Here is a 12,428-nt window from a genome sequence, read left to right on the forward strand (position 1 = left end):
GAAGTGAAAAACATTGGGCCATACTTTTGAGTTATTGTTCTTTTTCTATCTTTCTACGTAACAAGATAAATTTAAAAGCCAGATGTGGTCAACCAGGATTATTATTCTTTAGAAAATTAAAATTAATACAAATGTTGTACCAGCTTTGCATACTTGAGATAAACCACCCTTGATTGTGGTGCATAATTTTTTTTGTATGTTGTTGGGTTTCATTTGCTAATACTTTCACAAAGATTTTTGAATTTATATTCATGAGAGATATTGGTCTGTAGTTTTCTTTTCCTGTAATAACTTTGTACGATTTTGTTATTAGGGCAAAGCTGGCCTCAAATAAGTTATGAAGTATTCCCTCTACTTCTATCGTCTAAAAGATATTGTAGATCACTGCAAGATCCTTTTTGACCCACCTCCTAGAGAAATGAAAATAAAAACAAAAATAAACAAGTGGAACCTAATTAAACTTAAAAGCTTTTGCACAACAAAGGAAACCATAAACAAAACGAAAAGACAACCCACAGAATGGGAGAAAATATTTGCAAATGAATTGACCGATAAGGGTCTAATCTCCAAAATATACAAACAGCTCATGCAGCTCAATATCAAAAAAAAACAAATGACCCAATCAAAAATGGGCAGATCTAAATAGACATTTCTCCAAAGAAGACATACAGATGGCCAAAAAGCACATGAAAAGATGCTCAACATCACTAATTATTAGAGAAATGCATATCAAAACTACAATGAGGTATCACCTCACACAGGTCAGAAAGGCCATCATCAAAAAAATCTACAAACAGTAACTGCTGGAGAGGGTAAAGAGAAAAGGGAACCCTTCTACACTGTTGGTGGGAATGTAAATTGGTAAGAACCACTATGCAAAAACAGTATGGAGGTTCCTTAAAAAACTAACAAGAGAGCTACTATATGATTCAGCAATCCCACTCCTGGGCGTATGCTTGTAGAAAACCATACTTGAAGAGATGCATTCACCCCAATGTTCATTGCAGCACCAGTTACAATAGAGAAGACCTGGAAGCAACCTAAATGTCCATCGACAGATGAATGGATAAAGAAGATGTGGGGTGTGTGTGTGTGTATATATACAATGGAATATTATTCAGCCATAAAAGAGAACGAAACAATGCCATTTGCAGCAACATGGATGGACCTAGAGATTGTCATACTGAGTGAAGTAAGTCAGACAGAGAAGGACAAATGTTATATGATACCGGTTATATATGGAATCTTAAAAAAATGGTACAAATGAACTTATTTACAAAACAGAAATAGAGTGACAGATGTAAAAAACAAACTTATGGTTACCAAGGGGGAAAGGGTGAGAAGGATAAATTGGGAGATTGGGATTGACATATACACACCAGTATATATAAAATAGATAACTAATAAGGACCTACTGCATAGCACAGAGAACTCTGCTCAATACTCTGTAATGACCTATATGGGAAAATAATCTAAAAAAGAGTGGATATATTTGTATGTATAATTAATTCACTTTGCTGTACAGCAGAAACTAACACAACATTGTAAATCAGCTATACTCCAATTTTAAAAATATATTGTAGAGAATTGGTGTAATTTCTACCTTAAATGTTTGGTAGAATTCACCAGTGAACCCATCTGGGTCTGGTGCTTTCTGTTTTGGAATGTTATTAATTATTGATTCAATTTCTGTAATGGATACAGGCTTATTCAGATTGTGTATTTCTTCTTGTGTGAGTTTTGTAAAGTGTATCTTTGAAGGAACTGGTCCATATCATCTAGGTTATCAAATGTGTGGGCATAGAGTTGTTCATAGTATTCCTTTAATACTTCTAATGTCCATAGGGTTTGTAATGATGTCTCCTCTTTTATTTCTGATTCCAGTCATTTGTGCCATCTCTCTTTTTTTTCTCAGTCAACCTGGCTAGAGGCTCATCTTTTCAAAAAATCAGTTTTGGTTTTATTGGTTTTTCTTTGTTGATTTCTTGCTTTCAATTTCATTGATTTCTGCCCTAATTCTTATTATTTCTTTTCATTTGATTTCTTGGAATTAATTTACTCTTCTATTTCTTGTTTCCTAAGGTATAAACTTAGATTATTGATTTTAGATCTTTGTTCATAAATGCATCAAATGTTATTACTTTCCTTCTAAGAACTGCTTTTGCTGCATACCACAAATTTTGATAAGCTGTTTTCATTTTCATTTAGTTCAAAATATATTTTTAATTTCTCTTGAGATTTTCTCCTTGACTCATGTGTTCTTTAAAAGAGTGTTGCTTGGGCGCATTGGTTGAGAGTCTGTCTGCCGATGCAGGGGACACGGGTTCATGCCCCAGTCCGGGAAGATCCCACATGCCGCGGAGCGGCTGGGCCCATGAGCCATGGCCGCTGAGCCTGCGCGTCCGGAGCCTGTGCTCCGTAACGGGAGAGGCCACAACAGTGAAAGGACCGCGTAACGCAAGCAAAAAAAAACAAAACAAAAGAGTGTTGTTTAATCTCCACACATTTTAGGATTTCCCAGCTATCTTTCTAATTTCAAGTTTAATTCCATGGTAGTCTGAGAGCAGATGTTATATGATTTCTATTTTGTTTTAATTTGTTAACATGTGTTTGTGGCTTAGCATGTGGTATATCTTGGGCTTCCCTGGTGGCACAGTGGTTGGGAGCTCACATGGAGCATTCACCAAGATATACCACATTCTTCTTTTTTTTTTTTTTTTTTTGCGGTATGTTGCTTTTTTGCAGTATGTGGAAGGAGGGAGGTTTCAGATCTCCCCTGGGGAGCTCCTGAGGTTGTAAACCAACGTGTATGAATACTGGTTTATTTTCCATTATTCATCCATCCTCCAGATGATGCCCAGGTGGTTGTGCTGGGTTCTGGTTATTAAAGGTAGTGCTGCTGTGAACGGTCAAGGACAAAACTAAGGCCAGACATAACGAACAAAGTTGTTTATACATAAATACATCACTTCTGTTTCAGCGGGATTCAAAGATGTTAGGAAGGATGGCACATTTTATAGAGGATAAGGGGGAACACTGAGAGCATGTCTGGTTGGCAAGTGTTCTATTCAGCTGGGATTTTTGGAAATGGGGAGACTTCCAATCTGGTCTTCAGGTGCATTTGGCCATCCTTGGTTCACCGCAAAGGGACATTTCAAAAGAAGAGAGAGTGTTCAGTGCTTGGGGCAGAGGGTTTTCCGTAGCTGGGCCAACTCCCGGAACAAGTGGGGAGCCACAGGGGTGCTCTTCTGAAGTCACACTGTCATTTTGGTCCTTACGGGGTGGGGTCGGGGTGGCTGGCTGCCATGGAAGGCACTTTCTCAGAACATTCTTTTATGGGCAGAGGAGGAATGAACAAAAACACTCACAGGATTCTAGTCTAAGTAATGAGAGTACAAACCAAACAAACAAACCACAGGCAGTGAGCAAGGTACCTGACCTTTACACTAATCAGCCACAAACAAAATCTCAGGTGGGTCCTAACACCTCAGTCTGCTTGTACAACACCGCAGGAGGCCCTTCCTTTCCCAACCTTTCCTTCTTACTGCTGAAGAGAGTATTTCTCTTGGGGGAGCTCTGGTCCGGAAAATTGTGCCAACTGGGTACAACCCAGAAGTCCTAACTTCTCTTGTCAAACAACAATTAACACACCGATTCCAGATAAAGGAAAGAAACTTTCTACTAAAGAGAATGAAACTCGCAAAGGCAAAATTCAATTTACACCAGCTAAGAAAGCACGACTTTGAAGGCTGCACGGAACACTTGGCAGTGTCTCTGGGGCAGGCAGGCTTCTTTCACTCAGGAAAAATAGGTGTATAGTATTTTACGTTTGTTTAACTAAAAGTCACATTAAATCCCACCTGGACGGCTTTTGCTTCCCAAAATGAATGGATTGCTCTACTTCTAGAAGAATTAAAAAATATAAAACTCCTAACAGATATAAAATGTCATTTTATAAATTAAGAAAAAACAAAACCCAACACCTACTGCCCCCTTTGCCATCATGTATCCTTCAAATATTTAAAACTTCATTCTTTGTTACCCGGACAAGTAAATGGAAAAAAAAAAGCATAATTTCTCCTGGAAAACTTTAAAAATCACAGCAATCATTTATAAAACTAATGCTAATAGAATTAGAGCATCTGCTGTTTGCCAGACATTTCCCCAAGATCATTACATTTTTAAACTTATTTTATTCCCCCAAACTATATTTTCTTGAACTATCTTGTATCTCCCTGTTATCATAATGTTTTTCCCGGTCCCCATTTATCTCAATGAGAAAATTCCACTTGACCCCAAGATACAGCTGTTATTGATAAATAACCATGTATAACTTTTCCCAAGCAAAAAAATCTAGGCATCTTTTGTTCTTACTCTCATAAATTAAAAGACTGCCTTGTTAAAATTTGTTAAGACTGTACCTTGGTCTCCATTGTCAGAATTTCCGCTGCTTCTTCTCAAAATGTCTCCAACTATTGCCAGAGCTGCTCCGGGTCTTTGCTCAAAGCATGCCCACCGCCACCTTTAGCAGGAGTGAACATAAATCTTTAAATTAAAGGGTCCAGAGATAAGAAAGGAAGCTACAAACAAACCAAAAACCCCAGGTAAACCAGCTGGGACCAAGATGGCAATGAATCTAACATCCAGCAGAACCTGAATCTCATTATACGTTGATTTTTACTACATTGGCTACCAGATGACACACCTGCGGCGGCATTAAGGCCCAAAATAGGATGAAAAGGAGGTGGCGCCCCAGGCCCTTGAAAAAGACCCGCCCCTTCCCCCGAAGGCCTCTTCATCCCATCACTAACCTCACTCCTCCTCCCTTTGACTTTACTCTTTAAAACTAAGTAACTTCGGCTTCCCTGGTGGCGCAGTGGTTGAGAGTCCGCCTGCCGATGCAGGGGACACGGGTTTGTGCCCCGGTTTGGGAAGATCCCACATGCCGAGGAGCGGCTGGGCCCGTGAGCCATGGCCGCTGAGCCTGCGCGTCCGGAGCACAGGCTCCGCAACGGGAGGGCCACAACAATGAGAGGCCCGCGTACCGCAAAAAAAAAAAAAAAAAAAAAAAAAAAATTAAACCACTCTCTCCAGGTGGGTGAGAAGTTGATCTGTAAATTAAGCTCCCACTTCTCCGTTCTTTGGCCACTAAATGAAGCCTGTGCTGTGTCGATCTAAGCTTCGGTTTTGTTATTTGCCTCCTAACTGAATGGAGACAGAACCCTCGACCGCCCAGGCAGAGTCCTCGGCCAGGCTAGGGCCCAAGCAGGGTCCCTACGACTTAATTTGGTAACAAAACCTTCCCCCCAATTCTCCAAGAAACCCTGTAAAATCACTTCCCTGTTTAGAGGCACTTTTTCAGAGGCTATCTTCTTGCTTTGTGGCATAATAAAGAGAAATGTTTCATTCCTTCGGATTACTTTATTGTAACAATCCTCAGAGCAATCATATTATTTGCCACTTTTTATTTGGGGAATCTGACTCAGGGTCATTCAGTTGGAAAATAGCTAAACCAAGATTCCAGCCCAGAGGACCTCCCACATCCCGGACACACACACACAACGCCCCCATCTCTGTTCTAAACACACAAACTCTTTTTTTTTTTTTTTTCACACAAACTCTTGACCACATTACTATGCAGCATTATTTCAAGTTTTTCACTTTCAAAGTGATGACTTAAGGGAATTATAAGGACTTTTATATTGCTTCCTTCCTTGACCTTTTCATTGAAAACAATTTTTTCCCATTCAAAAGTTACATGGGGGCTTCCCTGGTGGCGCAGTGGTTGAGAGGCCGCCTGCCGATGCAGGGGATGCGGGTTTGTGCCCCGGTCCGGGAGGATCCCACATGCCGCGGACCGGCTGGACCCGTGAGCCATGGCCGCTGAGCCTGCGCGTCCAGAGCCTGTGGCCCGCAACGGGAGAGGCCACAGCAGTGAGAGGCCCGCGTACCGCAAAAAAAATAATAAATAAATAAAATAATAATAATAAAATCCTGCTCCCCAAATGAATTTCTGTTGCCTTAAATTAATTATATATACATAAAGAGTAACATATTTCAATGACTTTGCACTGTTTTCATATTCAAAGAGTGGTTGTTTTCATATTCAAAGAGTGGTTATAAAATCTTTCTTTGAAAAGACATATTTTTTGATCACTATGTTCCAATTCGCTTGTCAAGTACGTTAAGTCCCTGTAATGTCCTTTATGATATGATTCAAGAAACACTGAAGATTTTCGGTGTCCTTACTTCTTCTAGTATTATTTACCACCAGACTAATCATTACATCACTATAAGTTAATTTTGTGTTCCTCCTCAAGAGGTGATTCTAATCTTGTAATTCTGATTTTGCTTCAGGAGATTTCATCCGAAAATGTGTGCACAGAACCTAATGAAATAGATGCTACCAGGAGCTGTCACAACTAAAGGGACAGTAAAACTGTGACGTTAAAACTGTGATGTGTTAAGACTCAGATCTACACCTCACAACCGAAGAGATTTAAAGATACTGTGAAGTCATGAAAAACTAGAGATCTCAGGCCAGGACCGTAAGAAGTTCTCAGTCAGTTTTTCAGGGGCCATAAACCTTATCCAAGAATCCTGACCAAGATGATAACTCACACAGGGGACAATTTCTCTATAAGACCCAGAAAACAAGCTCCAAATATCAGAGTCAGGCTGTCCTCTCTCAATCTACTCACCTTTTTTCTTTCCTTTCATCCACGCTTTCTTCTCCACTTACTCAAGGACCTAGATTATTAACAGATACTCAAACCTCTTATCTACAGTGTGTATACGTTCCCTATATTTAATTTTGCTTCTGATACTTCTAGTCACTCCTTTGTGTGTGTCTTTTGATTAAGATGCACATCCAATATAATTATTGTTTATATTCCTTTGGATGACAACCAGCTTCCTGTGATGCTAGTTCGTTGCAATAAGAAAGATGATTTTCTGTGTCATTGGAATCAAGCGCTAAGCGCTTTTTAAGTGACATGTAAAACAATGGATCAAGTGGCCAGAAAAATAAAATTCTCATCAAACCTGGACATGAAGGTGTCTGCCTGAAAAATGACAACACTTGGCAACTTTGTAGGCAATTTGTCACAGAAGTAGAGCTTGGGCACCCTTGCCTCTTGCCTAACATAGGACTACAAACCCTGACTCATGTCTTCCTTAGTGTTATTCCACGTTGCTTTGCTCAGATGTGTCATCGCCAAAGTCCAAAATACTGGTAGTACTCGCTTTGGCAGCCCATATACTAAAACTGGAACGATACAGAGAAGATTAGCATGGCCCCTGTGCAAGGCTGACATGTAAATTGGTGAAGTGTTCCATATTTTTACGAAGCGAGAGAGTGGCATGGACATATATACACTACCAAATGTAAAATAGGTAGCTAGTGGGAAGCAGCCGCATAGCACAGGGAGATCAGCTCGGTGCTTTGTGACCACCCAGAGGGGTGGGAGGGAGATGCAAGAGGGAGGGGATATGGGGATATATGTATACGTATAGCTGATTCACTTTGTTATACAGCAGAAACTAACACAACATTGTAAAGCAATTAAACTCCAATAAAGATGTTTAAAAATTAAAAAAAAAATTTTAAAACCCCAAAATACTGCTAAATGGACTTTGTCCCTTCAGGTGATCCAACAAACGATCTTCAAACAAAAAGAAAAAAAAATCTGACACTAATAGATTCTGGAAAACTACCAGCAGAGCCTTATCATATAACTACAACTCACCCAAAAGCAGTGAAGATTGAAATTGCTTCTGTTCACAGACAATGGGGTTGTAATCCCCATCCTGGGCTGACAAGTATGTCAAGGGGGTGGGGGGCTGAGAGCTTAAACCCATGGGGTTTTGGTTTTCCTCATGATTAAAAATATATATCCCCAGGATACTTTCCTGTCACTGTGTGAATACTGAGAAAAATGAAAGACGTTAGAGCCTGGCTCTGGGAAATACTTGAGCCCTGAAGATAAGCTATAAATCAACTAAAATGCCTGAATTATGAAGACTGTTGAGCAAACTTGGCTCAAACCTTGGTCTCATATGTGCGTTAGTGTAAAGCTATTGTGTGTCACGCACTGCCCGGTCCCAAGGAGTTCCCGACCTCCAAAAGCTTGTCTGAAAATCTGTCACCCAGACAGACCCTAAAAACCCATCACTCTGCTTTTCCTGTTTGGGGCTAAGATTCTGCCAAGGTATGTTTCTTTCTTATTTCAGCAGATCCAACAAAGTGAGCTTTGCCTGCTCGGCAGGTTTTGGATGGTGTTTTGCTAAGGTGAAAGTTGACAAAATCTATAAACGCAAAAATCAATAATTTATCTGTACGATGGCAAGACTTGACTAGAAACAGAATTGGGAAACAATCTTTCCACAATAGATAAGAGTAATAATAAAATGCTCAGAAACAATGTCCACAAGAAAGGCACAGGACCTCTGTAAATAAAACAATCAAGTCATATTGAAAGAAGTAATAGAAAATGTCAACAAAATGGAAAAGTGTGAGAAGAATAAAAATATCCATTTCTCCCAAATTATCATAGAATTCATACAATCTTAAAGGATCACAATAGTTTTTAAAAAAAAATTCTAGCTGGAAGTTAGTATGGAAAATATAGAAAAGAAAGACTGCAAGGTACTTTTGTCCTACTGGATATTAGCATACACTCCACATGCATTTACACAGGGGCTAATCAGTGTCATCTTGTGTGTATCAAGTTACAGTCACCTGGATCTGCAGTGGATGAATCAGTGTTGCCATTAGTTCCTGGTCACATTCATAATGCATAGAACAAGGACTGCTCACTGCCATTCCTCTTTCTGACCCAATTTTCTAGTTTACTTATTTGAGCATGAGGTAAATGACAGTATATTTGGGACTAGCAAGTGCCTTCAATAGGTAAGATAGAAATGTCTTGGAAGCAATAGGAAAGTATTTTATTGTGAGCTAAGCTTCACACTTTCTGTCAGTTATTCAAAATCCACTGATCTGAAAGTAATAGAAATTGGATTACTATTGAAAATTGAGAAAATAATATAGTATTCCAAAAGCAGTATATAGCTTTTAGTTATTTGTCTTTTTTGACAAAGTGAAACAGAAATTTCCCCTCAAGAGTTTATCATGCTTCACTGTAATTTTTTTTTTTTTTTTTTTTTTTTTTTTTTTTTGCGGTACGCAGGCCCCTCACTGCTGTGGGCCCCTCCCGCTGCGGAGCACAGGCTCCGGACGCGCAGGCCCAGTGGCCATGGCCCACGGGCCCAGCCGCTGCGCGGCATCTGGGATCCTCCCAGACCGGGGCATGAACCCGCATCCCCTGCATCGGCAGGCAGACCCTCAACCACTGCGCCACCAGGGAAGCCCTGCACTGTAATTTTATTAGGCAAGTGGCCAGCCATAATACACAGCTGTAGAATATATTTGACAAAGTCAAAATACACTGCACTGCTTTGTCAATTTTCTTCCTATGGACAGATAATTTATTATTGTTTATTCAAGTGATGAATTGCATCAAAAAGTTACAGAAGTGAAAACACATATCTGTAACTTTCTTATTTTTCCTTTCCTGTCTTAGCTTACTGATTATTCATATGCTCTTTTTCTTCCTATTATGCCCATATTTAAACGAATCTGCTCTAAATTAGTATTACGATCCTCTTATGAAATTTTAAAATTTAAGCCTATCTATGATGCTTCCGATTCATCAGCATTATATCGCTTCCATAGACATAGAACAGTGAGTAGTTACAACTACCAACTCCTTTTTGCACAGTGGATGTTGTTCCCATGGCAACGGTGGACAACAGTGAACAGCAGCACACCAGGAAGCTCCCTACACTTTAATAAACAACTCTCTTCCCTCTATCACTGTATTCATAGCCTGCACAGAATTTAAAAATCAACAGGATGCTAACATCTGCAGTGCCCATATAACAGCATAAGAAAACGCCATTCTATTCTTCCTCAATTTTGTATATATCGTTCAGGAGCGTGTTTTTCAGTAATGTAGATGACTCATCACTCTACAATTCCACGATTTGCTGAAATAGAGGAGTGGTGAACTCTATACCAGCAATAGAAACTCAGCAAATGTCCCACTATTTTATGTTTAGCTTTTGTGACTATGTGTATGTGGATACGGATCCCTTTTTCCCAGATTCACATGGATAGAGTTGAGGGTCCGACTTCATCAGCTTTTAGACTCATTTTTGAGGAGAGTTCTATCTTGGTTGAAAATGGAACCACATTACCTAAGGCAAGCGCTCGGTGTCATTGTACCTGATCAACCATCAAAGTCATTTAGCTTGTATTTATGAAAGCAGGCAGTTATGAATTAAAATAGGATGAAATACTCATTTGGATAATTCAAAATATGAACTTATTAAACATTTTATAGAGAAAAAATCAAAATGAGAGTATCATTCTCCCTCAGTCTTCAGCATTTTTTAAATTTGGTTATTTTATATTGGAGTGTAGTTGATTCACAATATTAGTTTCAGATGTACAGCAAAGTGGTTCAGTTATACATACACATGCACCCACTCTTTTTCAGATTATTTCTCCATTTAGGTCATCAGAATATCATCACACTTCTCTCTATCCCTCACATCTCCTCCAATCTTTGCTTACCAGCCTTTTTTGTCTTTTACTTCTAATTTTGGCCAACAATTTGTTTTATTTTCACTGGAATGATGACATTGTGCTTTGATATAGTAGGTCTCGATCCCTGGTTCTCGAAAACAAATTAACAAGCCTAGTATGACTGTGTACCTGTTTGTTCTTTCACTCCTGGCTGTCTAAACTGCCTGACACATATTTCTTTGAAATGGGATAAATCTGTGATTGCCCTCTTTCTTGCTTTAAATAAGGCGGAAGTTGCACAGTTCACAGAGATTTTCTTTTTTTTTAACAACTTTATTAAGATAATTCATCTATCAATCAAGTCATCCATTTAAAGTATACAATTTGTTGTTAGTATATTCACAGATATGTACAACCATCACCACCCTGGGGTTGCCAGGACAAACAATGTGTGTTCCCTTTGGACCGAGTATAAGCCATGCATCAAAGAGAGCTGGTATCTTACAACCTGTTGAAGGAGGCTGCCTGGGTGGGCAAATACACATGATCAAAGAGCAGATGGAATGCTTCGGTCCTCAGCAATGGAGGAGAGATTTTCTCAAAGAATTCCTGAAGACATCCTGGAGAGAAAGAGGCTGGTTGAAATTCTATCAATTCCAGGGAATTCCAAGGTAAAAATTCTGCAAACTTGCTAGTCAAAAAGGTAAATTTCCACTCACCTCACTATTTTCCCTCGAAGTCTCAATCCTGGCATGGTCAGAAACTAAGGTTAAATGGATCAAGTGGGCAATGGTAGCAGAAGGTGGATGAGAAAAAAGAAAACAATTAAACTTCCTTAACATAGACCCCCTGCCTATAGGAGGATTGAATTTGATAAGAGGAAAAGGAGCATAATTTGGAAGAATGAAGATGGAAACCATCCTTCCCAAGGGACCCGATCAGAACTAATAAAGAGCTCTGATTTTAAGCTTGACCCCTGAATTGCAGATACCGTTAACTATACATAGTAGCTCTGACCAGGGAATAGGATGCATATAAAAACACATGTAGACAAGATTACAAATTATGAGGCTATTACAAGCAACTTTATGCCAGCATAATTACCATTCATTTCAGATGACAAGATTTTTGCTTAAGAAAATAGACATTCAATGAAAGTTTTTGTTTAACTGTTAAATAAATGGATAAACTTTAGTGAGGTAGTGCCATATCAAAGAAATATGTCAATTAAATTAAAATATACTTAATAACTATAGCTGTTTTTAAAATATTAAGTAAACCACCATTTAATACACTCCTACAAATATACCTAGATTTAAACCTAATGAGAAGTCCTAAGCAAAATGTATATGAATAAAACCACAGAATTCATCTTTAGATGAAAGAGAAAAGCTGAGTAGAATGAAGATTTAAGGAGCATGTTCCTAATGGGAAAAGCAAAATAATACAGTGTTTGTTCTTTCACTCTCCAAGTGGCTAACTGACTTAGAAAAGCAATTATAATCAATATTGTAAAAGGATTCTTCTACTCAACAAAATTATTCCACTTAATTTGGGATTAGAGTGCATAACAAAGTCAATAAAATATTTTAAATTTGCCTAATTTGATACCTTAAAGTTAAAACTGAAATTTATAAATGTATAATAAATAAAACAGGATTGTTTCAACATGAATAAACATAGTGTGACAAAATAGAAAATTCAGAAATACAGAAAGTCATAAACATTTAGTATATGATGAAAAAATATAACATTTCATTGAATTATTTAGTAAATTCTTCTGGGGTAACTTGTTAAGTAGCACATTCAGAAAAATAGCAGAGTGGATAAAAAACTA

General features: G+C 38.6%; 1 non-coding gene across 1 annotated transcript; it reads left to right on the top strand.

Moving 5' to 3' along the window:
• The first annotated feature begins 7,237 nt into the window (after positions 1-7,237).
• LOC132427797 (U6 spliceosomal RNA) lies at positions 7,238-7,344 on the top strand. The gene has a single exon (XR_009520002.1). It is a non-coding gene; the product is annotated as a U6 spliceosomal RNA (small nuclear RNA).
• Positions 7,345-12,428: the final 5,084 nt, after the last annotated feature.

Source organism: Delphinus delphis, chromosome 6 (genome assembly GCF_949987515.2).
Source record: "Delphinus delphis chromosome 6, mDelDel1.2, whole genome shotgun sequence".
Lineage (NCBI taxonomy): Eukaryota > Metazoa > Chordata > Mammalia > Artiodactyla > Delphinidae > Delphinus > Delphinus delphis.